At 36.0% G+C, this 25,409-nt stretch overlaps 1 protein-coding gene across 5 annotated transcripts in view; it reads right to left on the bottom strand.

The window, feature by feature from the left end:
• LOC117232766 (myocyte-specific enhancer factor 2) overlaps positions 1-25,409 on the bottom strand; it is a 70,867-nt gene that overhangs the window by 24,128 nt on the left and 21,330 nt on the right. For 4 of the 5 annotated variants that reach the window (XM_033492379.1, XM_033492387.1, XM_033492386.1 and 1 more), the window contains exon 2: positions 19,715-19,773. The gene's annotated coding sequence lies outside the window, so the exon portion shown is untranslated. Of the gene's footprint in view, positions 1-19,714; positions 19,774-23,440; positions 23,612-25,409 lie in introns of those variants that run through there. The other variant, XM_033492381.1, reaches the window with a different exon arrangement.

Here is a 25,409-nt window from a genome sequence, read left to right as displayed (position 1 = left end):
AAATTGAATACTAGGAATTTAAGAAATTTATTATTTATTATTAGACACTATTATTTTAGGAAATATATAAATTATCCAATGTGTATATATGAAATTTCCAGTGTTACATAGACTACCTTAGATCTAATTTAGTTTAATAGATATTAATATAGTAAGTGGTCCAAAATTGCTATTTACATTCATTTACATAAAAATATGAATTTGAATAAAAATCCGCAGTCCAGTTATAATATCATTATACAATACGAAGAAGATAGAATAAATTTGCTAGATTTCATTTACGTTTCGATTTATTAATTTCGATATTAGATTTTAGTTTCGTTACATTTTAATTATATACCTGGATTAGATACCTGGGTTGGTTTTGAGTTGCGATTACTGAGTAAAATCTTTATCAAAATTTAATTTTTCCAACGAATGAAAGATCCCTCTGACTACAGTCAATGAACAAAATCAGGATAAATGTAATAATAACTTTATATCAAACGTAGACGCAAATAAATGTAGAAAACCAGGATAAATATACCAATAATAATTTCATAATAATCTTATACGTTATTTAGTCGAACAGAATTAGTAGATTCAAAACATTAATTTGAACGTATAAAATCATATAATTATTGGAAATCTCATTTTTCCCATTTATGAAATAGCTAATCCAGAACCTGCTAATCAAACAATTAATTTTTTCCAAAACGGACGGTGTAATTGCGTTTGATGACGTCTAAGGTTGCTTAACAGTTACAACACAATGTATCGCAGTGAGTAGACCGATCGGTGGCAATTGTGTCTGCAACAATGGCAGATGTCAAATTGTCGGATGATCTTCGTTGAACGCGGAACGTAAGCTACTTTTGTGAAGACACGCCGATACATTATGCATTCTTGAGCGTGCAAGTTTACGCGAGATGCTTCCGAGAGGTTTGCATTACAAAAATACCTTGGACGAATGCTTGGAACTATCGATAACTCGCTACGAAAGTCTAAACTGTCCACACTGTTTGTAATGCGGCTTTTTTCTTTGATCAGAAAATGAATCAGAATTCTCCATATTTGACTTATACAATTTTCAAATGTTACTTTTTACTATTATGCTTGTAACTTTTAAGTTAAAGACTCTCGTTGTAAAGAATAAATAAAATAGAAATTTTCCAGCATGATTTTACTTCAACTATAATAAACCGTCTTTTATCGTAAACATTTTTCTATCCTCTTATTTGAAGCTCATTTAGTTTCTATACGAAATTATTTCATATACGTAAATTACTATCGCTGTTATGAGACCTGTCTGTTACGATTATATTGGTAACGTTTGAAACCAGTCTGAAAATACATAGAGGAATTACAAGATATTCAGTACAAGCACATATGTATTTCGCGGAGAAAAATTGATCCCGCTCAATATTCAACGGGACCATATTTAACACTTATCGTGTACTTAAGATGGCTATTCATATGTGTTATAATTCTCTACTAAATAAACGATTGCAGTCAGGATCTTGTATCTCCTGATCTATCCATAGATATTTTCAGGTTGGTTTCAAATTTTATCCAATGTAACCATAGCAATTCTGTCTAATTACAGTTCTAATGTGATTTTAAAATACTTTATATAACACTCACAACATGAAGATAAAAGCTTCTCATGGTAATGATACAAATTCTTTCGTGGGTCAGTGTACATATTATATGAGCCGTCCATAAGCCGAAATGACAAAGTTCAATTTTTGAAACTTTTAAAATTGTAGTGCCAAGCCACTTGATTGATGCTTATCTTATATAGTCTCGCCAATTTTCTCTACTTTTTGTTTTGTATAAATAAACGGCTTATAATATTATAATACACCAGCCGATAGTGCTAAATTGTACAGTTTCCACTGCTTTTATTTTCGAAGTATGTATTTTATTACAAATCTGTTATTTCATTCATATTCACTTTCATTCATACGTGTCTTATAATGTAAAATGCTAAATAAAGTCAAATATTTTAGAATTTTTCAATAGGTGTAACGAGTACTCGTACTCGGTGTCCTAATATTTATGGCCAGTATGTACAGTGAATATAAATTCAAATACATATTTAAATCGAAAATCGTGCGATAGCAGCGCCATATGTTTAGTGTTCATTTTTTCAAATTATTCCTCCTAACCTCCTTCCTATTCCTAACAAGAGAAGAATATGTAATGCATATGAATAGTTGAAGAGAGAGATAATTTTGTGGAGGAAACCACACATGCACACGTAACACAAAGACAGGGCATGGAGAGCGTTTCCATTTCATTGATTGCTCGCGTCGCGACTCGATGGGACGGAACGTGTATCGGGTAAACGTCAGCGTGGCAAGTTGCGCGGCCGGAATAATCGGCCCGCTGAAACGTAGTTAATCATAATGCCGATTATTTCGCGGATAGTTGCAGGAACCGGCGTCTATTTCCGTTTCACCGTCCGTCTCGTTTCTGTCATTCCCGATACGATTCTATTTGCGAGTGATCGACCGGGTCACACGGTTAAGCGTCGTTCATCCGATAATGAAGATGGACTTCTCGAGATTTTCCTGTAGAATTTAATATCAGATTGAACGCGGTGCACGTACCGCGCAAGATCGAATCGAATCGAGTTCTCCGAAACATTGGAACGGTCCCTTTATTATCGATCGAGGCGCCTCTCATCAAATATGAAATTTGGAAGATGATAAATAGCATGTTCTCAGTTATAAAATAATATACTGAGGTCACGACACTTTAGTTTTCTAATTTGTCTTCTGGAATAATATTAGTAAATTGATAAGTTATAAGCAGAGGGCGGATTTTTATGCACTTTTATATTTTTATAAATATAACTAAGGAAATGGAACTTAAATAGAGATTCGTTTCATCTGTTAAATATTATAATAAATATTCTACTTGGAATGTTTTTTGCACCTGAAAATTTCCTATAAATGCGTAAATTCCCCATATTAGACAATGTTTAATTATAAGATATAGGTTATAGTTTTTCTCTTACGATTTTATAACTTCCCATCAAACAGAATAGTCAAATAACCTATAATCTCAAAAATAATTAATTTTATTTGTTATTAATTAAACTCGTATAAACTTTATTATCATAATAAACTTTACTAATTAAACTTATTACTGCTATTTAAGGGTGTTTATTAATATCCTTCTTGGAAAAGTTCAGCAATGATATTAGTTGAATTGTACATGAAGATTTTGGCATACAAAATGAGGGGATAAAATAAAATATATCTGGATAGAAGAAACATTTGATATTATTAAAGATCCTATCATGTAATTAAAACATTTTCTTGGCATAAGCTAAATTAGGATAAGCCCTGACTGCACATTCCTCGCTGATGTTTATTTATAGGTTATGTAAGTGGGCAGTAAGTCGTTTTAACAGTGTACTGAGTCGTGCATGGTCCAGCATAGCGGCTGTTCGTGCACAGGGATAAATTCACGGATGGTTACTATTGGGGTTCTTAATAATGAAAGGGTTAACACGTTCCCTGTCGCGTGTGTCGCGTACGTTGAATTTACCATTGAGATCGGATGTTTCCTCCGCTAAATACGGTACGCCATATTTTACGAAATTTCAGATGAGTATTCCAAATACCTATAATCATTGTTTCATAGCAAATAGTATATGGTGTATAATTTTATTCACTGATAAATTTCATTCTTACAGATTATATAAATATTATTAGAATTTCGCGTCATGGAGCAAGTTGATGGTTTTAATAATAAATTATTGGATCGTGAATCCCTATGCAACTATAGAAAATTGAAAGATGATATGGACAAATATATAAAATTATAAAATATTCAAAATATAATTATCGTAATATTTAGCGGATATAACAAACTTCTGCTTAGGTTCTGTTCTTTTTAATTATGTCTACGGAAATGTGAGTTTACATAAATACCGGTGAATGGATTATTATTTTTACAATATATTAGGAAAACTGTTATTTTAATAATGATAGGATTTAAGAATCTTCGACGATCACAGGTATTGATATATTTTTTTAGTAAGAAAATCACGCGATTGAAATTCAAGGTGGGTGCTGGAAAGATTCGTTCGCTTTGTTTTTCGTTTCTTCAACTATTTCCATCTGCATGTTAAACGTGCAACAGAAAAACACATTTAATCGAACCCATTATGTAAATCAGCTTTATTCGTTTGACTTCATTTCGCTTTAGATGACATGCTATTTATTTATCTATTTATTCCTTTACGTACAGAAAGGATTTTCTATATATGTATGTGTGTGTGCGCGCGAACAGGATATCATAATAATAATAATAATAATAATAATGATTGCCAAGGAGGAGAAAGCTTTTACATAAAAGTTCATCAATTCTGAAACAGCTATAGTTTACGTTAACGAGATTCGAGATTATTATAATTATAAAGTGGTGCTTTTTATAGATAATTATTTAATACTTTGAGAAATAATTTGTATTTTACTCGTGAGAATACTAAGTACGGAATTAAATAATTCGCTACTGAGAAAACAATAATGCTCATTTCCATACTAATATTTTCCACTTCCTAGAAGTTCTTATAAAATAATTCTACAATTAAGCGTCTACGATAATTAAGTATGGCTTGTCAGAGTAGATAATTTTATTACACGCGCTGTTATACATGGTATTTCAAAATTGTACAATTCTACTAATTATTTCCTGATTCTACTGATTCTACTAATTCGCGAACTAACTCTACCACAGCTTTCAGTAAGAATTACTTTAATAAAGATCGACCATATCTCTCGATAAAGATTACGAACAACGGAACTCGTCATTTTCCTGCGAATTGCAAATATGAAAGAAAATAGCGCGATAACGCGAACTAAGTCCGCTATAAACTACAACTTTCGATAAAAATAACTTTAATAAAGATTGAATCGCTCTCGAAGAACGATTAGTGAACCGCGGATTTCTATTGTCTGAAATTTAAAAATCCGTTATGAATATAAAAATCTAAAAATTGTTAAATCATCGAAAATGTATAGGATACAAATGATACGCAAACATATATAAAATAACCGCGACATAGTATTTTTTATAATATTTAACCAGCAAAATAATTTTGCCACCTAGTTATCGTTCTTTAAATTCTATTGAAGAATTTATATTATTATATTTCTATTAAAGTAAAGATACGAATTAGCAGAAATATCAGCAACCTAATGGTTAGAATTGTCATCGAGAGATACGAAGGAAAAATCGCACGATCCCATAGGATGCAACGGGGTTCGATCGAGTCGCATAGCCGTTGAAAAAGCGTGCTCCGGAGAAAGCGGGGAAAAAGCGAGGAAAAAGGGAACGGTTAACTAGACGCGGATACCTTAGAGCACTGTGTAAAAGGGATGTCGGCCCTCGTGATCTCCTTTTGCTCGACGGTGCGAAGGAAAAACAATACCTACACGTAACAAATACCTTTGGAGAGCCCCGATCAATAGCAATATCGGGACACACTGTGCCGTGGTACCCTATGCTCTTGGATATGTACGAATATCGCATTATGACTTTCCACCGTCTATACTTTTCTCAACAATCGTAATATTCTGTTGAAATTTTTGCAGCGTCGTTGAGTCGATTAAATTTGCCGAGTTTCAGATTCGTCGTAAGTTGCTTCGTGTTTAACGAAGATTAGAAATTATGTCGAGCCTAGTCCTATCTAGGTAAGTTGTAGGGGAGTTAGCACTTTATGTTGCTTTAGATAAGTGCGTCATACGAGAGGAATTTCTTAGTTGGTTCCGTGTGAGGAATTTTTTCTGGTGGAATCGGTGCATCACGTCGATCGTTAAAATTTCTCGTTAAATACCAACCAAATAATAAAGCTTGGAAAGAAGAAAAATATGGAAAAGAAGAGAGTTGGGAAATATTTTGAACTTTTCTAAATTTTACCTAGTCGGAGTTTCATACTTTCAGGGAACCGGGCATTAACTAAACGATAAAACTTGGCAAGGAAACGCGAACGAAAATTCCAAAATATTCTCCATCGATATTCTTTTCAATATTCAGCCAGTCTAAATTGTACAGCAGAAAATTCATATTTTTAGAAAAGAACCACATGCTACAACTACAAACGGAGAATACAGCTTTAAAAATGTTAGAAAATTTAAAGAAATCCCTTTACGGATTTCTGTAACCTTCGCTCTTCCGACATTCGAACAATCAGAATTTCACATCGCGAAGAGATCATCGACCCTTCCAAGATTCAGCCGAGTTTCCTACAATCGAAATTTCGTATTACCGAAAGACCTGAATACTAAATTAAAATTTCAACTTCGAATAGCAAAGCTTCGACAGCGTTAAAAATTGCCAAAAAGGCTTCCAGTCTAACCTACGAAACCATCATATTTCGTTTTAACAAGCGGACAATAGTTGCCACTCCAGCTATTTCGGAAACAACCCATCGCCCGAACTCGTGAGATCTCGTTAATCGTCACGAGACGTCAGCAGACGTCCGACGAACAGCTAGCTTCCCGTATAAGGAGGAAAGGCTGGTTTTAAAGGATGGAGAATGAAAATACCAGGTGGCCACCAAACCATCTCTCGGCTCTAGAGCGAAACTAGCGAGTCGAAAAGGCGATCGTAACGGCTGTCCTGTCCCTCAGACGCACGGCATTCGTGGTCCAGGCGGCGTCTGTTGCCGTACCGGATATCCGCTCATCCTGCCACCACCGTAGAAACATCTTGGCTTCCGACGACGCTGGAAAATCTCTCTGCAGCCCGTTCGCTTATAAAATACGAACACGTGTCCTGCTGTGTTCGAATATATAGGCCTTTCGATAAGTGTTCTCGACTCGGTTTCTATTACGCCTCGATAAATCAATTTAGGCTGGGTTTCAGTGTTTTCGATTCGAGGAGCATGATATAACTTGAAATATTGCCGATTGCATCTCTAATCGTTTAACGCGCGTGTATAAGGGCATAGATTTAGCGATGTTTAGTTTAGCTGATTATTTTCAGTCGTTGATTTTTATGGATCAGACAGTTAGGATGTTTATACGTGCTTTAATAAATTGTTATCGTGCGAATAGTTTATTTAGTATCTGTCAACGGAGCTCGGTGACATAGGCGACGATTCTGAATTTTAATGAATAGAAAAAAATCTATAATAGGACGTAAATTGAATGTATAATAGAAACAAGATGAAAATGTTATATCTTTCCATCTTAGATATAAATAATTCGTTAAAATTCCGCCTGGAATCGCTTATTCCTCGAGCTTCTTCCTATTTTAGAATACGTAAATGAATTTCTCTCTGGCATCGACCACAAGAAGTTAGTCAATCACAATTATAAAATGAGAATCGAAGCTTTACCAACATGATAGAAACGTCGTCACTCTTATTTGTCTACGAAATATCTATATATAATGGTAGGAAAAGGTAATATTTTTCAGAAAACTCGAGGGAATAATAATTATTCCGTTGAAAAGATAAAGAACGATAGTAATAATTATACCCCTAAGGAGGTCAAGAATAATAACAATTATTCCTCTAAGATTATATAAAATAACATCGAGTAGAAATCCATTCGCTATCTTTTACGTTTCATTAATTACCAATTCGCTTTAAATTTATATACTTTCTTCTCACTCGTCAATTTTAAATTAAAATAAGAACGTGGAAGTTTAGAAAGTAATTTCCTATCGTTTGAATAAATTACAATCGATGAAAAAGTAAAGTCGAAGAATAGATGATAAAATCTAAAAAAAAAAAAAAAAGAAAAAAAAAAGAAAAAGAAAAAGAAAAAAGCAAACCAACTTGATTTCTATGTTATTATTATTTATTTATTTATCGCAGCGAGGCTCAAAGTCCAGTGGAATCGTTCTGAATTAATTTCTATGTCTAATAGCAGGAAAAGACAAACGTGAAAAGATAAAGAAAAACCACAACGAAGTAAAAAGCAAATATAACAAAAAAAAAAAATAACGAAAACAAATATTCAACCAAGCAACGACAAGTTGCCTGCGTCGATTAAAAGGACGAAAGGAACTACATTCCCAACATACTTCTACGAATGGCAAAAAAGCTCCGTAGAACGAGTTTCGGCGCGTTCATCTTTTGAAACGGGACGAAATCCGTGGCAGAGGCACCAAGAGCTGCCATTTAACCGTGGCACGTGTGATCTGCGCACTTGGCACGCGACCAAAAGCGAGAGAATAAGACCAAACTCCGGAGATGACGTCACCAGGTGACTAGTATCACGAAGACCGGACGAAATCTCCGAGAGCGAAGCCATCCGATCATTCCCGTTTTGCAGTGTGTTCACAGTGTGAACTATCGCCAGGCACACGCTTTCATCGACGACGAGGGGGAGCAACAGGTTCCACTCTCTCTCTGTTTTTACGGTTCCACCGAGAAAACCAAGCCCTTTCGACTCGCGACGAAAGCTTTGTCTCTTAGCGATTTGCTCGATCGAAACGATTAGAGTGCGCTTGCTTCCCCGGGGATCGAAGAGTGTTTTCGATGCTTAATAACGATTGCACGATGCTTTTCTCTGCTACGAATTGTTATTGTTTGCAGATTTACTATTTGGAGCTCGTTGTTTCTAGAGAATTTTTTTTGGTCACTCTTTAAAAGTTTGGTATCGCTTTTACGTTGCTGTCTGAAAAGCTCTAACAGTCCTGATGGTTCGAGGTGGTTTTCATCGGATACATTCTACATTTATCTCGATGCACCTCGACCATCGTTTGGAATCGATAGAACAAATAAGTGGATAAGTGGAAGCGCCCCTCTTTTATGGTGATTTTAGCGAAGAATCGAATAAATCAAAATGTGTTTTGTCCTTACACGTATTAGAATTCTTGCGTGCTCATAATTCGCCGATAGTTGAGCTTCAACGTTCTCAGGCTCTTCTCGTACATGTCGGTTTGGAAGTTATACTACAGAAATATTTTGTCTATCGATCTGAGGCCGCCATACCGTAGATTTGATTTTTTGGTATATAAATAACAATTGGTTCGAACGTTTTACTATTTATACGTTTTAGTAATCGAACGTTTCGGTACACGAATATCCTACTATTGGGATGTTTCGCTATCTAAACATTCCACTATTTCTATATTTTATGTGCCATATGTGCACGATGAGTAAAATTCTCCATTTCAACTTTACTTAAAACCTTGTTAAAACATTGCAAACAGTTCTTTCTGTTTGCAAAATATCGTCTGATCAGACAAAGAAATTAGCTAAATAGTAGGATCCTTGAAGAAGGTTCCCTACTTATAAATCCGACTATCCGACTTCTATCATGCTAAAGTATACATTTTGTCCACTTGTTACCGGATTGGCTGACGAGGCTATTTTTCTATTCGAAATCTCAAATGAATTTGTCGACTGTCCACAGCTCCTTAGCCTTATCAACCTCCACGCATCATCCTATCCTCCAGTCTAAGTCTCATTCCTTCTATCCTTTGTTCTTCTCCTCCAGATTTCACCATACAGACGCCCTATATGCCAATTCTTGACGCAATTATTCCAACTTTTTTTCCACCTCAACCAGCAACCTCAGAAACAAGGTTTCTGTAACTTTAGCTAACCCGAGCGATGCACTAACGCAGTTTTAACACTTTGAGCACCGAGTATGCTCAGACAAGAATATAGCCTGAATTCCCGCGTATCTTTGGAGCGATTGGAAAGATACGAAAAGGTCGCTCAGCAAGTTCATTCTGATTTACATTTCGATCCGATATACATCTATTGAATTATACAAGGTGGTTGATAACTGGTGGTGCAAGCAGAAAGGGGGTGATTCTACGCGAAAAAAGAAGTCGGAAATATAGAATAAAAATTTTTCGTTCGAGGCTTTGTTTTCGAGAAAATCGACTTTGAATCGTCGTTCGGTACGCGTATCTTTGGAGCGATTGAAAAGATACGAAAAGGTCGCTCAGCAAGTTCATTCTGATTTACACTTCGATCCGATATACATCTATCGAATTATACAAGGTGGTTGGTAACTGGTGGTGCAAGCAGAAAGGGGGTGATTCTACGCGAAAAAATAAGTCGAAAATATAGAATAAAAATTTTTCGTTCGAGGCTTTGTTTTCGAGAAAATCGACTTTGAATTGTCGCTCGGTACGCGTATCTTTGGAGCGATTGGAAAGATACGAAAAGGTCGCTCAGCAAGTTCATTCTGATTTACATTTCGATCCGATATACATCTATTGAATTATACAAGGTGGTTGATAACTGGTGGTGCAAGCAGAAAGGGGGTGATTCTACGCGAAAAAAGAAGTCGGAAATATAGAATAAAAATTTTTCGTTCGAGGCTTTGTTTTCGAGAAAATCGACTTTGAATCGTCGTTCGGTACGCGTATCTTTGGAGCGATTGAAAAGATACGAAAAGGTCGCTCAGCAAGTTCATTCTGATTTACACTTCGATCCGATATACATCTATCGAATTATACAAGGTGGTTGGTAACTGGTGGTGCAAGCAGAAAGGGGGTGATTCTACGCGAAAAAATAAGTCGAAAATATAGAATAAAAATTTTTCGTTCGAGGCTTTGTTTTCGAGAAAATCGACTTTGAATTGTCGCTCGGTACGCGTATCTTTGGAGCGATTGGAAAGATACGAAAAGTCGCTCAGCAAGGTCATTCTGATTTACATTTCGATCCGATATAGATCTATTGAATCATAAGGGTGGTTGGTACCTGTGGTGCAAGCAGAAAGGGGGTGATTCTACGCGAAAAAATAAGTCGAAAATATAGAATAAAAATTTGTCGTTCGAGGCTTTGTTTTCGAGAAAATCGACTTTGAATCGTCGTTCGGTACGCGTCCACTTTATCGCGTCTCGTTATAACGGATCTCACTGTAGATCGTTGTCTCGATGGAAAAATTAAAAAAAATTTTTATTTTATATTTTCGACTTCTTTTTTCACGTAGGATCACCCCCTTTCCGCTTGTACCACCAATTACCAACCACCCTGTATAAATTTATATAAAATAAATTCAATTATATAGATGGCATTTTGCTCCACAACTTTTCTCCATCTTTCACGCAACTCGAATATTCCATGCTTGTGAACCTCTCAGGTTTCTCGGCGAGAAACTTTTCGCCGTGATTTTTTATGACGACCAGATTCCTTAGAAATCGGAACGAACTTTCCGAGCGACCAATATCATATCTAATACTTTTTTTTTTTTACTGTTTTAACAGTAGTTAACATTTGTACGGGATATGAAGTACGTAAGATGCGAATTCGCGTCTGCAGTCTGCAAAGTAAATTAATTCAACGTACTCGTACGCTTGTTCGTCTTATTGTCTCGCAGAGACTACGTGATACTTATCTTCCCCTTACTTTGTAACCACCTTCTCGCAGAAACAGATCTTATCCCGTTTAATTAATAAATTAAATGAAATTACATGAAAACGCGAGCAAGATCGCAATAGAAGAACTTTAGAATCAAGAATTAAAGAAGTTCTACCTTATTTCATTCTAAAATTAAAGATACCTTCTCGTTTCTCCGTTCCTTCCCAAGAAAAAAAAAAAAAAAAAAAAAGAAAAAAAAGACAAGAGAAGATATGAAAACGGCGAGGTTTCTACTATTTTGAAAATCTCTGTCGAATCGAAACAGAGACACAGACACCTAGTGTTCCTTTCCCCGAAGAAAGTTTCTCTGTGCCAAGTGCGTCTTTAAAAAGGGGTGAAACCCGTCGATCATTATAACACAGTTTCAAGGTGGTCGAGTGACGAGCTACAAATTGATCCTCATTCACCCTTCTCTGCTCGTGTATGCGAGGGAAAAAGCGCGCGAGCACACCAAGCAAAGTTACCCTGAAATAACTCTTGCAGATTATGCGAGGTGAAAGAAGATAAAACGCGTATAAAGAGGCTAGTGAAAGTGCGAACTAATTTAACGTGTAAACTACTCTTGGCCTTTACAACGTTAATCTTCGCCAAAGAAATCCAATCGATCTTTTATTCTTCTCTCTCCTATTTTCTTTCTTTTTTTTCTTTTTTAATTCCTTTACGATTCCCGATAAAGAATGGTCATCCGGAGATATATTACTCAGAATTTCTTACGTTTAGCTTCTACAATTCTTTGGTTCAATTATTTATTCGATTATTTAATCACACAGAGGACGAAACAATTAGAATACGTGCATTTACAAAGACAGGCAGTTACCGAGCATAGACACTTGCAGAGAGAAAGGAAAATTAAAGCAAAGTATAAATGACGGAGCATAATTATACGGTAAATTAAAGATAAAGATAACGTGTCTCGTAGATCGCTCGCTCGAATGATGCATCACTGGTGAAGAAGAGATCTATGGGGACTGAAGAACTATTAGCTATAAAGCAAATATGATTTAGAATAATTTAGAATATAAACGAGACATTGAAACAGTAACGGGCTCCTTTAATGATTCGAGTGGCGCAATAATTTTTTAACGTTATTTTTTATTCGAAAATTTATCGCGAAATTAATAATTGGTACGTACTTTTTATCATATTCGCAACGTGTAGAACTTACGATTTAAAATGTAAAATAAAATAATAACTTTTAAAGGTGATTTAACGATTCTCTAATCGATATTCGTGCATACTGATTCCTAATTTTCCATAGGTGTCCTAATAATATTTATATATAGGGGTGCATGTGTGTGGAATTTCGAGGATCGAAAAATGAATTAGCTAAGACGACGAGAACGATGGATCCATGGTATAGCTTGGTTAGATATAGCGAGCCGATCACAATGATGCGAACGTGAACGAGGAGTAGGTATTCGTCGTTGTTACGTTCGATTTGGACGATGATCAAGGTGACGAGCAAAGGGCAGAAGAACGAATGTGACGTTCCATCTGCGTGTTATTCGCCGATCTACATTTACATACTAGGTGTTTCGTAGCAAATAAATCATCCAATTCGAAGAAAAAATTTCCCCTGCCTCAGCCTGTATATCTTAATTTTAAGTATTTATATTCTGTGGGAATTTATTCCTTCGTTATCCTATAATTTATTATTACGTAATACATTTATTATCCCGTCTGTATGCTTTCATATTCTTCGAAGAGATATTTTGACGAATTTTACACAGTACGTTCGAATAGAGTCTAAGGAATATTTCGATATTTCGATAAAGCACAATACACGTCGTGGATCTTTTCGATAGGATCTGCAGGAAACAAAGAACCAAGACTCTTTAGGTCGGATATTATTTGGTACGTTATTTTAATGAAAATTTCTACTCTGCCCCTTAAATATATCGAATACGTGAAACGTAGCTTCGAAAATAATCGAACAATTCGGAATGAAATTTTACCATCTTAAAAGTAACTTCGACCTTTCCAAATTTCTCTTCTTCCAAATATCGCAGATGTACATTTATACGCAATTATCCTATGCAGAAAGACTTTTAAGAATAGAAGCTGGTATTTACCAATTAATCTGAATTCATTGAAAAATTTCAAATATAACTTGAAACGCGATTTTTTAGCATTTTTTAAAGATAGGAATGCTCGAAGTTGCAGAAATATTAACCGCTCGAAATTAATCGACGTTCTTCTAAATATTCCAGCTGTAATTTTCAAGTCGACTATCCCGTGTCCAAAAAACGCCAAAAATTCCAAATATAACTTTAAACGCGATTATTCCATGCAAAAGCATTTTTTAAAGATAGGAATCCTCCAAGTTGCAGAAATATTAGCCGCTCGAAATTAATCCACGTTCTTCTAAATATTCCAGTTGCAATTTTCAAGTCGACTATCCAAAAACGCTTTCGATGATAGAAATACGAAAAGTTGGTCTGAAATTTTTACCAACACACCCTGTATATAAAACGTTTGGCGAGTCGAATCGAATATTTCTCAATGGAAAATCTTCTCGGATAGCGTTGCGAGAAGAGAATTTGATTGCTTAACATCGGAGAAAAAGAAATTCGTTCTTCGAATCGAACAACTCACATGTTTCAGAGTGTTTATTTAAATTGTTCGAGAAAATGTTCGTAAAAACACGCAGACCGGCGTCCGGCAGACGCCACGAAACTTTTGCCAAGGGTTAATGAACAAGATATGTTGGCCGACGATTTCAAAATGTTATATTACGACTACGGCCAGATGCGATTGTCAAAATTGTGCTGGCAACGCGTCACAACCGAAGACTACAGAGTTTGTCTGACTAATATGCGCCTTGGTGACACATTAACTTTTAATATGGCCGACTAGTATAAGGGTCTTCTACTGTAATCTATTTTCTGCATGAAATTCACTCTATTACGTTTGCAATATTTATTTGAAATTAATTGATCGATATTTAAACGTCACTGTAGAATATATCAGCCCATTGTCGTATTCTGTCGGAGTATCAACAAAGATCAACTAGGATTGCAGACGATATACTCTTCTGTATAATTTTCTGCAATTTTCTGCATGAAATTCACTCTATTACGTTTGCAATATTTATTTGAAATTAATTGATCGATATTTAAACGTCACTGTAGAATATATCAGCCCATTGTCGTATTCTGTCGGAGTATTAACAAAGATCAACTAGGATTGCAGACGATATACTCTTCTGTATAATTTTCTGCAATTTTCTGCATGAAATTGACTATATTACGTTTGCAATATTTATTTGAAATTAATTGATCGATATTTAAACGTCACTGTAGAATATATCAGCCCATTGTCGTATTCTGTCGGAGTATCAACAAAGATCAACTAGGATTGCAGACGATATACTCTTTAAATGAAAAATAATATTTCTTAATAATATTATTTATATTTCGTATCTATATTTATAATACCTAACAACAATTTCTTATACCGATATATTTTATGTAATAGCTTCTCTTATTTCGGATACCGTAGAATACTATATATATATATATATATATATATCGTGGAACAATAATTTTTTGATAATTTACAGTGGCGATAAATAATTTAGAACGAGCGAATATTACGTCGAGAACTTTACGTAGCACGATCGAAGGAAATTGTTACGATGTTCTGGATTGGAAATTTCATTGAACTGAATAAAATGCTGACGAAGAAAAGGGATAAGAATGATCGAGGTGAGTGCGGAATATTTTCTTGGCTTGGAAGGACCAGATCAACATCCAAGCTTCAAAGCAGTGGAATGTAATATTGTTGCATTAAACGAGAAGACGTAGTAGATACGATATAATCGATCGTATCGCGTTATTGTGTGACAGCGTAAAAGAATAAGATGTATAGCGTGGCACGAATATCCTTTTCCATAAGATATTCGCTCGAGTATTTTGACTACGATACGTTCTAGTTGCTTTACGAGTTTTATAAAAATGTTGTAAATACCTTCGAGCTTTTACGACTGAGAGATAATTGTTGAAATTTATTCGGCGTAGAACCGAGACACTCCTCTTTATTTATTCGTGCTTCTTCATAAAACATGAACGTTATTTGTTAAAAACCTAATGTCACTTACGTCCATAGATAAAGCAAAGAATTTACGATACGATAAATTTTCTTCGTCCACGCTTTCACGAGAATCGCCTCTTACTTTGCCAGTACCTACAGCCAAAAATGTATTACGCGCTTCGTTCAATTAAATTTTCTATCGCTCGTTCCAAACGTTCGTTCGACTTTCTATTAACTTTGAATTACAAAATTCGAGAATTTCAAAAGTAATTATTCGAATAATATGTCGAATAAGAAATCTACAATTCCACCCGCGCAATCTCCAAAGCCATTCAGTTTCACTTTTTATCGTTCATTAATCGAAAATTCGCTGTCGTACTAAGAATTCATCGTTCCTTCAACCACCTTACGAGGTCATAAACATAAACGTACGTGTACTCGCCAAATCCCTGGCGAGCGATTGCAATTCGATAATAATTTCAATTCAACGCTGAATCCGAAACCTAGAAAACCTTCGATGTCGACCAACGAAACAAAATTCTGTTACAAATAGAATTTTAGATCCCGCGAGGATCTTAGAAAATGGTGGGAACTTACGTCGAAACCTCTGCGACAACCATGACGAACCATGATCTCGCAACCACCGATGATCGTTCCACCCTTTAATCCACGTGGATTCTCCGCACGAATTTGTCCGTAATCACCATAATCGCGCCGGAACGTTCGAATATTTCACGATGTCGATAAAATTCACGAAGCAATCGAAACAACGTGGAGCGAACGTCCGTACGACGAAGCAAAACAGAGATGTAGAATCGAACGATACACGCACACACAATGGTGGATGGCACACACACAATGATGACAATGGTGGAATGGAAGAAAATCGGCAAGCAACGTTGACGATGGTTCGACGGACGTCGTTTGAGAACGACTTATACAGGAAAGTAAGGAAAATGTCGTTGACGAATGATACGCGTCTGCCTGAGACCTGCACGTGAGAGCAGAACAGCTTTGAGGACTGTACGATACACGCACGATCACTGGCAGAGATGTATACCACTGGACCCAAGGAAGTGGCGAAACAACGTGGAAGATCGACGTCGGCGAACGCCACTGGAAAAGAAAGGGGAATAGGTCGACGTGTACAGACGACGAAGAGAACACGTTTCCTTGATCCTGCTCGGCGTGCAACTGGTCCCGCGTGTACGGCGGAAGATCGGGCATTTAGTGGTGAACCGAGACCAGCAACGGGAAGAGAAAGAACCGAACGAAAACGTAGGTCCGACAAGCGTGAAGAGACAGAGAGAGAAGAGGAATAGAAGATGCCGGTGTGGCGTGGTGTATTAACAAACCGCGTGAAAAGATCCCAAAAATAATTTCGGCGTGAAGAAATAAATCCGGGTGAGGCGGTCGCGAGGGTGCCTAAAAGAAGGTTCGCCACCGGGTGCCTTCTGGGAATGAAACCGGCATACTATGCTCGAGTTATAAGAAGAGCGGTGTAGCGATCGCATCGGCTAGTCGCTAAAGAGTTTTGCCGCCGCGAAGAACGGGAACCAACTCGACAGAACAGAAATATATTACTCTAGAAACCTATCAGACGTTTTTGGAACACTTACGAGTTGCTATGGATACGCAGCAGCTTGATGGCGAAAAGCGGAGGAGAGAGGTTAGAAGACTGTCAGACATAATTCGGACACTTAGCAATCGCTGCAGTCGCATGGGAACGTGATGGGGAAGAATGGAGAAAGATTGGATAACCTAGAGAGGCTGCTAACGAGTATTCTGAAACACCTACGGAAGCGACGATGAAGAAAGACAGAGTGGACCGAAGGATGAGTAACGTTCGATGTAGAGACCTGTAGGAAATGTTTGCAGCGCTGACGAATCTCTATAGCTGCAGAGAATCGTGATAAAGAATGGAAGAACGTATAAGAGAACTATAAGACATATTTGGAATAGCTATGGATACGTAAGAGTTTGATGACGAATAACGGAGAAATAGACCAAAGGAAGAGTAACGTATAGTTTAGAGTTGCAACAGAAACATTCGTAACACCTACGAATCTTTATGATTGCACAAGATCGTATCGAAGAATGAAAGAACGAATCGAGGGAAGAAGAGTGGATAACCTAGAAAATAATCAGAGACGTTTGCAACATCTAAATTGTATCTATGGATACGCAGACGTTTGATGACAAAGAACGAACCGAGAGAACAGTTTAGGGATCGGCTACACATATTCGATACATCTACAAATCTCCATGAGTGCAGAGGAAAAATCTACCTCAAACGTTTGAAAAACGGATACGCAGAAGCTCAAGGACGAAGAACTAAAATGTGAACGAAGGGGATGCTGCAATCGGGCATCTACCAATCTCCATACTTAGAAAGAATCGCAATGACAAAAGATAGGAAACCAAGTGGAGAACGTATAACCTGAAAACCTACGAAAAATATCTGAAACACCTACGTAGGAATCTCTACGAATGCACGGAATCCTGACAAAGAACGGACAGAAGAAATGAAAGGAAGAATGGCGTATAACGTAGAAAAGAGGCAAAAATATTTGAAAGACCTACGAGTACCCACGGAAGCACAGAAGCTGGATGACGAAGTACAAACAAAGGGAATAGAGACCAATCGGACATATTTGGAACACCTAGGAACCTCTAAGAGTGCGCAGGATCGCGAAGACGAAGAATGGAAGAAAGAACGGCGAGAAGAAGGAGAAAGGATGGTGTCTAGAGACCCATCGGACATATTTGGAACACCTACGAATGTTTCTATGAACGCACAGGGTGGATTCTCAAACACTGGATACTGGTTTGCAGTAGTCGTTGTTGTTGTTGTTGTTGTTCTAGTTTGTTGTTTGTATAGAGAATAGTCGACGTGAGAGAGAAGAGATAGTGATGAAGAGACCGAATATGCCGATGTGGCAAGGCTCGAGACGCAACGGCCACAAGGCAAAGGCAAGGCAAGCAAGCAAGGCACAAGCAGGCAGGACTTACCTCTGCTGTTTTTAGAACTCCACTCCCAGAACTGCGCGGGTCGAGCCGAGCCAAAACCAAAATACCACCGATATAGCTTTTCTGCGATGGTCTTTGTGTGCGCGACCAACCAGCTCTTTCCTTAGGACGTCCAACCGGCTTGCACCGGAGTCGAACGAACCAACCTTACCCTGACACGAGTCTACGACCACGAACATGGATGATGATGACGATGATCGAGACGACCAAGACGAGAGTTCAGACATTTCGATGGTGCATATAATAGTTTGAAGAATTGAATAATTCTGTTATTCGGTTGTTCGATGAAGGAAACGTTATCGAACCAAGTATCGGAATGTTGGAGGATGTCGAGGGTGGTTCTGTTCAAAACGACGACCAAGAATAGAAAAGTTTCGAAGGTGCATCGAGAGAAACTGTAGTCGTATTGGAATAATTTTTGTTGCTTTGGAATGTTGGAGGATGTTCAAGAATGTCGAAGGTGATTTTAGAACAAATAAAAAAAAAAAAAGAAAAAGAAAAAATAATAAGAGAAAAAAAGAAGGAGAAACGAATGGACTTTCGTATTACGGGATTCTTGTAGGTGATATTGGTATGAGACAGTGATTTGTGAAAGGGTTATCATAACCGTAATTGATGGAGAAATTGGCAAATTGGTTTCTTATATTGAAAGATGTTGTTGAAGGTGGTTTTGCCAAAATGGATTCTCCTTTTATGAAATATCTATAGGGGTAGTTAAACCTGGTACGAGATAGTGATTTGTGAAGGGTTATTATGATTGTAATTGAGGCAGGAATTGGCAAGTTGAGTTTAAATAATGGAATAATTTGGGTATTTAATTTTTGGTTTGAAGAGGTTTCATGAAATATTCTTGGCGTGTATTGACAGTGATTAACGTCGTGAATGACGAATTCTGGTTTTTGAAAGAATTTCCAAGTAGCTTGTCGTTAAAGTTTCATTGAATACTAATTTTGGAAAATTCTGAGATTTTTAGAAAATTGTTTTGAAAGGTTGTGTGTGAATAGTGCGCTACGAAGTCTTTATCGAAGCTGCAAGGGACTTTCTGCTTCGAAGAAGTATCTCTTTTTCTTTTGATAACCCAGTGACACCAGATAAACTAATTTCTTTGATTCACCATTTATTATATATTTGTACATAGAATATTATTTTTAAATATGAAATACTATCATTGTTTATGTCTGTTAGCGTACTCGCTTCGTTTATATTGCCGATTGTATTACGATTTACGAGCGAAATTTTCATATACTTTCACGTATTTTTCTTCGATATTATTTAAGTTCAATTTTTTCTCTTATTATGAAAAAATAAGCCACGAGTTACCTTTCTATTGCATGTAGGAGCCAAGATCCAGGGTCGGTGTTGCATTCACGACGGCGGTCCTGAAACACAGAAAAGAAGACATTCTTGATTTTTGAAAATTATAAAATTCAATCAAAAGTATCCAAGTTGATATTTATTTTATCTTTTATAAAAAAAAAAAAAAAGAAAGAGATCATAGCAATGGCAATATTAAAGATATAGTTTATCACGAGCCACGTGAAAATGTTCATCCGTCGGAAAGAAACACTCTTGAGGACTCAAGTTTCTAAATCTTCAATTTTCTGAACACTCCGACTAATACAACTCATTACGCATGTACATAACACGTATCACCTTATATATCACTTTCGATTATCAGTATATAATTATCATTTTATACTACTGCAGTTATTTGTTTACAGAAAAGAGACAAGAAATTGTACATGATTCGCCGAATAAGTAAATTAAATTTAATTAAAAGTATTTATTATCTACTCTTTCACGAACTGCCAGGGATCTACAATTACGAATAATGAAATAACAATATAGAAAGACACACATGTGAAATAAGTTCTAATATTGACTTCTATTGATCGAACTTTTGACACTCCTCGCGCGAGATAATTCGAATTGGAAAACGCAATAAAACATTACTCCAAACCAGCCCAAACCTAAATCAAACTTAATCTAAACTGAACTCCTGTTGAAAAAAGGCCGATTAAGATCATCGAATAATTGGAATCCAAGAATTACAAACGAAAACCAAAAGATTGCAGATCAAACAATAGCAAACCAACCGAAACCAGTTGAAACCAAACCCAATCTCACCTCGATTAAACCTGGAAAACATTATTATTCTCAAAATAAAAAAAAAACTAATCCTAACCAGCCAAATAATTGAAATTCGAAAATGAACCAAGATAGGAATATCCTTATGGACTTATTTTATTCAAACCAGCTCGATATAAATCGAGCAGAGAGATGGCAAACGAACGACATGACGTAATGTAATTCCTATCCATGCCTGTTCCTTCCAACTAAAAACCGATTTTCTTCCATCGGTTTGGCTCGAAGCATAGGTTTGTGAAATTCTCGACGATCGAAATCCGCGGCAGCTTGTCGTAACGTCCAAGTTTCCATAATTACTCGAGGGCAATTGGATCAGCGAAGCACCAGTCACGCTGGAAGATTCGAATGAATTCTTTATGCCATCTTCTCCGTTCACCGTATTCACCTTTAATCGGGTTAACGGAGCATGGAAGCTTCTCCAAAATAGCGGTCGTTATTAATTTAAGCCACTCTTAATACGGTTCCATACTGCCTGCCACCACGAAAATCGTTATCGTTCGTTCTGTCTTGCTTCGATCGGAATGGATCGCCATTTGAAAGATGGCAGAGTTCGAAAGTTCACACTATTGTTCATTTATTTTTTAACAGGTTATTGGATACAGTATTTGGCTTGTCATATCGAAGTTATATGAATGTCGTTTAGGAGATGGCACTGTTTGAGCGTTTATAGAGAATTTACTTTCGAGTATATGAATATCTATCAAGAGACTTTTGAATGGAATAGAATAATTTTTGTGCAGGCATACACGAAGGGGAGAAACTTGGAATTTCCATTCTTCGGGGGATTATCGAGTATAGCGTTTGAGCTAAAATGTCCTTCTAGAAATATCTTAATGGATAAAGTGATTATTGCGCAGAAAGAAAAAGAGAGGTAGGAAATTTCCATTTTTTAGAGAATTATTGTACAGAATATTTGGGATCAAATATCTTTCTAGAAATTTCTTTACAGAAGATAATGATTTTTATGTAGCAACATAAGGATAGTTTTTTTTTTTTACGATATATTAAAAAATAGGAAAGGGTATCAGGAAAATTATATAATTTCGAAGGTTATGTAACAAATTGCCCAATTTTCAGTTACCAATCGTACCACTACCGATCGCTCAATATTTTTTTAAACCGTCTTCCACTTCCTCTTCAACGTCCACCATTATTACAGCAGAACACATACGTCAGAGAAGTGTCAGCTCAAAAAGCGAGCCAAATCTTGAAGACCAACTGATTCATTGATGAGATCATGCAACTAAAACCAGCACGGTCGTGCCAAAATACCCGGAAATTTTCTCTTTTCTTACTTGCAAAAATCATATATAATATATTATTATATTACTTATGTGGTGATCGAATCGTCGGAATATATCTCCGTTCTACTGTAACAGTTAAGGGTTACTTCTGTCTTCTTAGAAGAATTGCAAAGCTTTAGATGATGAAAGTTTCAGGTCGTCGGATGAAAACTTCGTTTTCGAGGGATTCTGATGTTTTTGGTTCCCGAATTCATAAGTACAAATTTTACATCGCCAGATCTAAGGAAATTAATTTGTATATTTAGAAATCCGAAATTCGGAGTTTGAAGTTTTACAGAAAACCGAAGTTCTAAAACAATTAACATTAAATTCACGATAAATGTTTGGAATAAAAATAATATCGGCGATAACTGGCGTCTGTAACAGAATTTTACATCCGCAGTTAATCAACTTCAGAAAAGCTAACATCGTAATTCATTAATTCCAAATATGAAATTTACATATTCAAAACCTATTAGAATAATTAATCCTGGTAAAACCTATAAAAAAACTAAAATTTCATAATTGAAGACAGCGTTAACGTTAATTTAAAGGAATTTGAAATTGTTAAATCAGAAGAATTGAACAAACAGTGGACACAGTTGGCGATGAAACGAAGTTTCCAGGGTGAAACAAAGGCGACAATAATTTTTGCCTTCGCCGAAGCCGCCGACTAGGAAAGAGGAAGGCATAAAACGACATTGCTCCGGATCGGCACGTGCCACTCGATAAATCTGTCGGCAGCTGACGGCACAGCCGGCTGCAGCCTCCCGCCTGCACTTGCGCTTTCTCCCTTCTTTCTCCCCTGTGTCTTAACGTTTCTTCCGCCCCCTCCTCAACCTTCTTGCAATCCCTTCGCTCTTACGTGAACTCCTCGCGACCCTTCTTCGCGGCCACGCCAAGCGTTACATGTATCTTCGTGACTGAATGCTAGGATCACATCTTCGAAGCATTACATTATAATTGGATGCGTATTTTTATTTACGCAGAAGTGCAAGAACGCACAGAATTCGCATAATATAGAAAAGTATATAAAATACGCGAAGTTTATCAGCTATTATAATATGAAATTTCTGCCACTCTAATTATAATAGATTTGTCCATATATTAAATGAATATTTGAATTAAAATATTCGCTGTTAATTAGAATATAGCGAATCGCCATTGAAATTGCATCTTTGTCCGTGAAAAACGTCTTTATTTTAAGTAACAATGTTTCCTCTTCGATACTATTTTGTTTGCCTTTCACAAATGCACATAACCTATACTGTAAAAATTGCGTCAGCGTTGGTTAGCGTTATTACTTGGACAATGGAATTGACGCATAGAATGCGTCAATAGCAGCGAATGTTAATTAGTGCTCCTGGAACCGAATTTTGTTGTGCTATGTTCTCTTTTCGTTAATTATTTATTACAGAAACATGCTTCCTCTAAAGTTTTCACGAGAAAGTATAATGTACTAAATGAATTTATTTTATTAGAAGTCATAGAATTTGCAAATTAGAACCTTCATAAATATAATGTAATACGTATCGATAATTAAAGAAAAATACATCGATAATGTGTTACTAAATTTTAAATTGTACGTAGCCGTATTAGAATAAATGATCCTAACCTTCACCCACAGTATTATTCGTATGATGAACCTCTTTTGCTATTAATTTTTTCCAAATGCGACTGCGATTGTCTTTATGTTAACAAGGTTTCCACAATAAAAAGGATAAAATATATGATAGAATACATAACAAAGATCTCAAAATATATTGAGATAATGGCAAATTCAATATACACAATGTGATTCGCGGGAGTACCAACATGCGACTACCGAAGTTCCACTTCCCTCTCCAATTAGATCTATTCACCTTAAGGTGGTGTCGCTACAAGCGACCGCAACACTCAAAGCAAACTTTTCCTGAATTACTAAATTCCTAGAACTTATAAATTACACGTACGTGTCTAACAAGAATAAGAGGAAATATATTTCGATCTTTTCAAATTACTTTCTTTACGATTCTTAAACCTTCCATAGTACCTTGAAATATTTCTAGAATTAATAAATTATTATCTTCGTACTAATTAATATTTTCTAGCAATTTTTATACAAAATATAGTTAATAATACAGGAAAGGCTTAAGATTTACTTCATCAAATTCTATACTCTCTTTCGTCTATTTTTTCTAGTTATTAATTATCTTATATTAAAGTGGTTTATATAAAAATTATTATATGAAAAACTTAAATATTCATTCTGAATCACTTTAAAGCAATTCTGTGTATTTTGCAGCAAGTATAATAAAGGAAAACTACGTGTCTAGAACTTCATTGACGTGTAAGAAACAAACATATCAAATTTCAAGATACGTTTCAGGATTACGTAAGAGAAGATTCACGAGGAAAACAGGAAACGAATTTTCTAACTGAACCATTACGTTTTACTTTACGACAAATAATTGTAGATTCGTTTCTAGGCCCACGTTCTAAACGATCCAGGAGGGCCTGCATCCCCAAGAGAACGTGTGCACACGTGTATAATCCACGCTACAGCTTAGCACGTACGACGATGCTTCAGTGAAGGGCTTCTATGCTTCTACACGCGCATTCATTCGTGCCTAGATTACTCCGCTTGAAGCTAAACATGGTAACATAGTGGAATTTGGACGAATTTCAAACAAAGATACGAATTTTGCTTATTACATCATCAAATTACTAATTACAACTTGTTTCTTTCTTCAATTTTTACATTCTTTTCGAGAGAATTTATCTAAATTTCAAATTCGATCGAATGTAAGTTTAAGAGGTTGCAAATTCCCATTTGTTCTAATTTACTATCGTTATGCTATCTGTTCCAATTCGAAATCGTTTCCTACTTTTCATACTTTTTACCGGAATTTATCTAGATTCTGATTTAGATAATTAAAATGGAACATAAAAAATGTATATGGTTACCTTTTTTTTTGAAGATGTTACGTATAATTGATGTCCCGAAGAGGTTATGTTTAATTAAAGGTATAATTATGATTTTACGATTCAGAATATTTAATATCTCGTATATGAGGTCGTCTCTCGATTTTACCAGTCGGTATAAAGAATTTAAACATATTAACTTTTCTCTATATTCCTCATTGTACTGTTACACTTTAACCCTTGACATTTTCTTAACCCTAACAATTTCTTTGCACAACGAAAGACTTACGTTTAAGATCCCACGCGCTCCACATAACCTCAACCCTATCTTACAATAACCGCCTATGAAAACTTTCTACCGGCAAATACCAAAAGTTAAAAGTCGAACTATATGAAATATATTTTCTAATCTTTTTTCTTACTCAAAGAAAGTGATTTACGTCGAAGTTCAAAGTATAACGATTGGTAGTTCAAAATACTAGTTAAAGATTATTTTATATGAACCGTGATTATCTAATTTAAATTGCCCGAACTTTATCGAATATAGCTGACATCAGTAGAAACGTAATAATCAGCACAAGACGTAAAAGCTATAGAGATCTTTCGGTACGCAAAGTTCACAATGAATCTTCGAAACTTAAACTTTATCAAAATGTTATCTTTGGACGCCAAACTGATCA

This window comes from Bombus vosnesenskii, unplaced genomic scaffold (assembly GCF_011952255.1).
Source record: "Bombus vosnesenskii isolate JDL3184/JDL3185 unplaced genomic scaffold, Bvos_JDL3184-5_v1.1 scf7180000013293, whole genome shotgun sequence".
Lineage (NCBI taxonomy): Eukaryota > Metazoa > Arthropoda > Insecta > Hymenoptera > Apidae > Bombus > Bombus vosnesenskii.
This window is presented reverse-complemented; position numbering and strand designations above follow the sequence as displayed.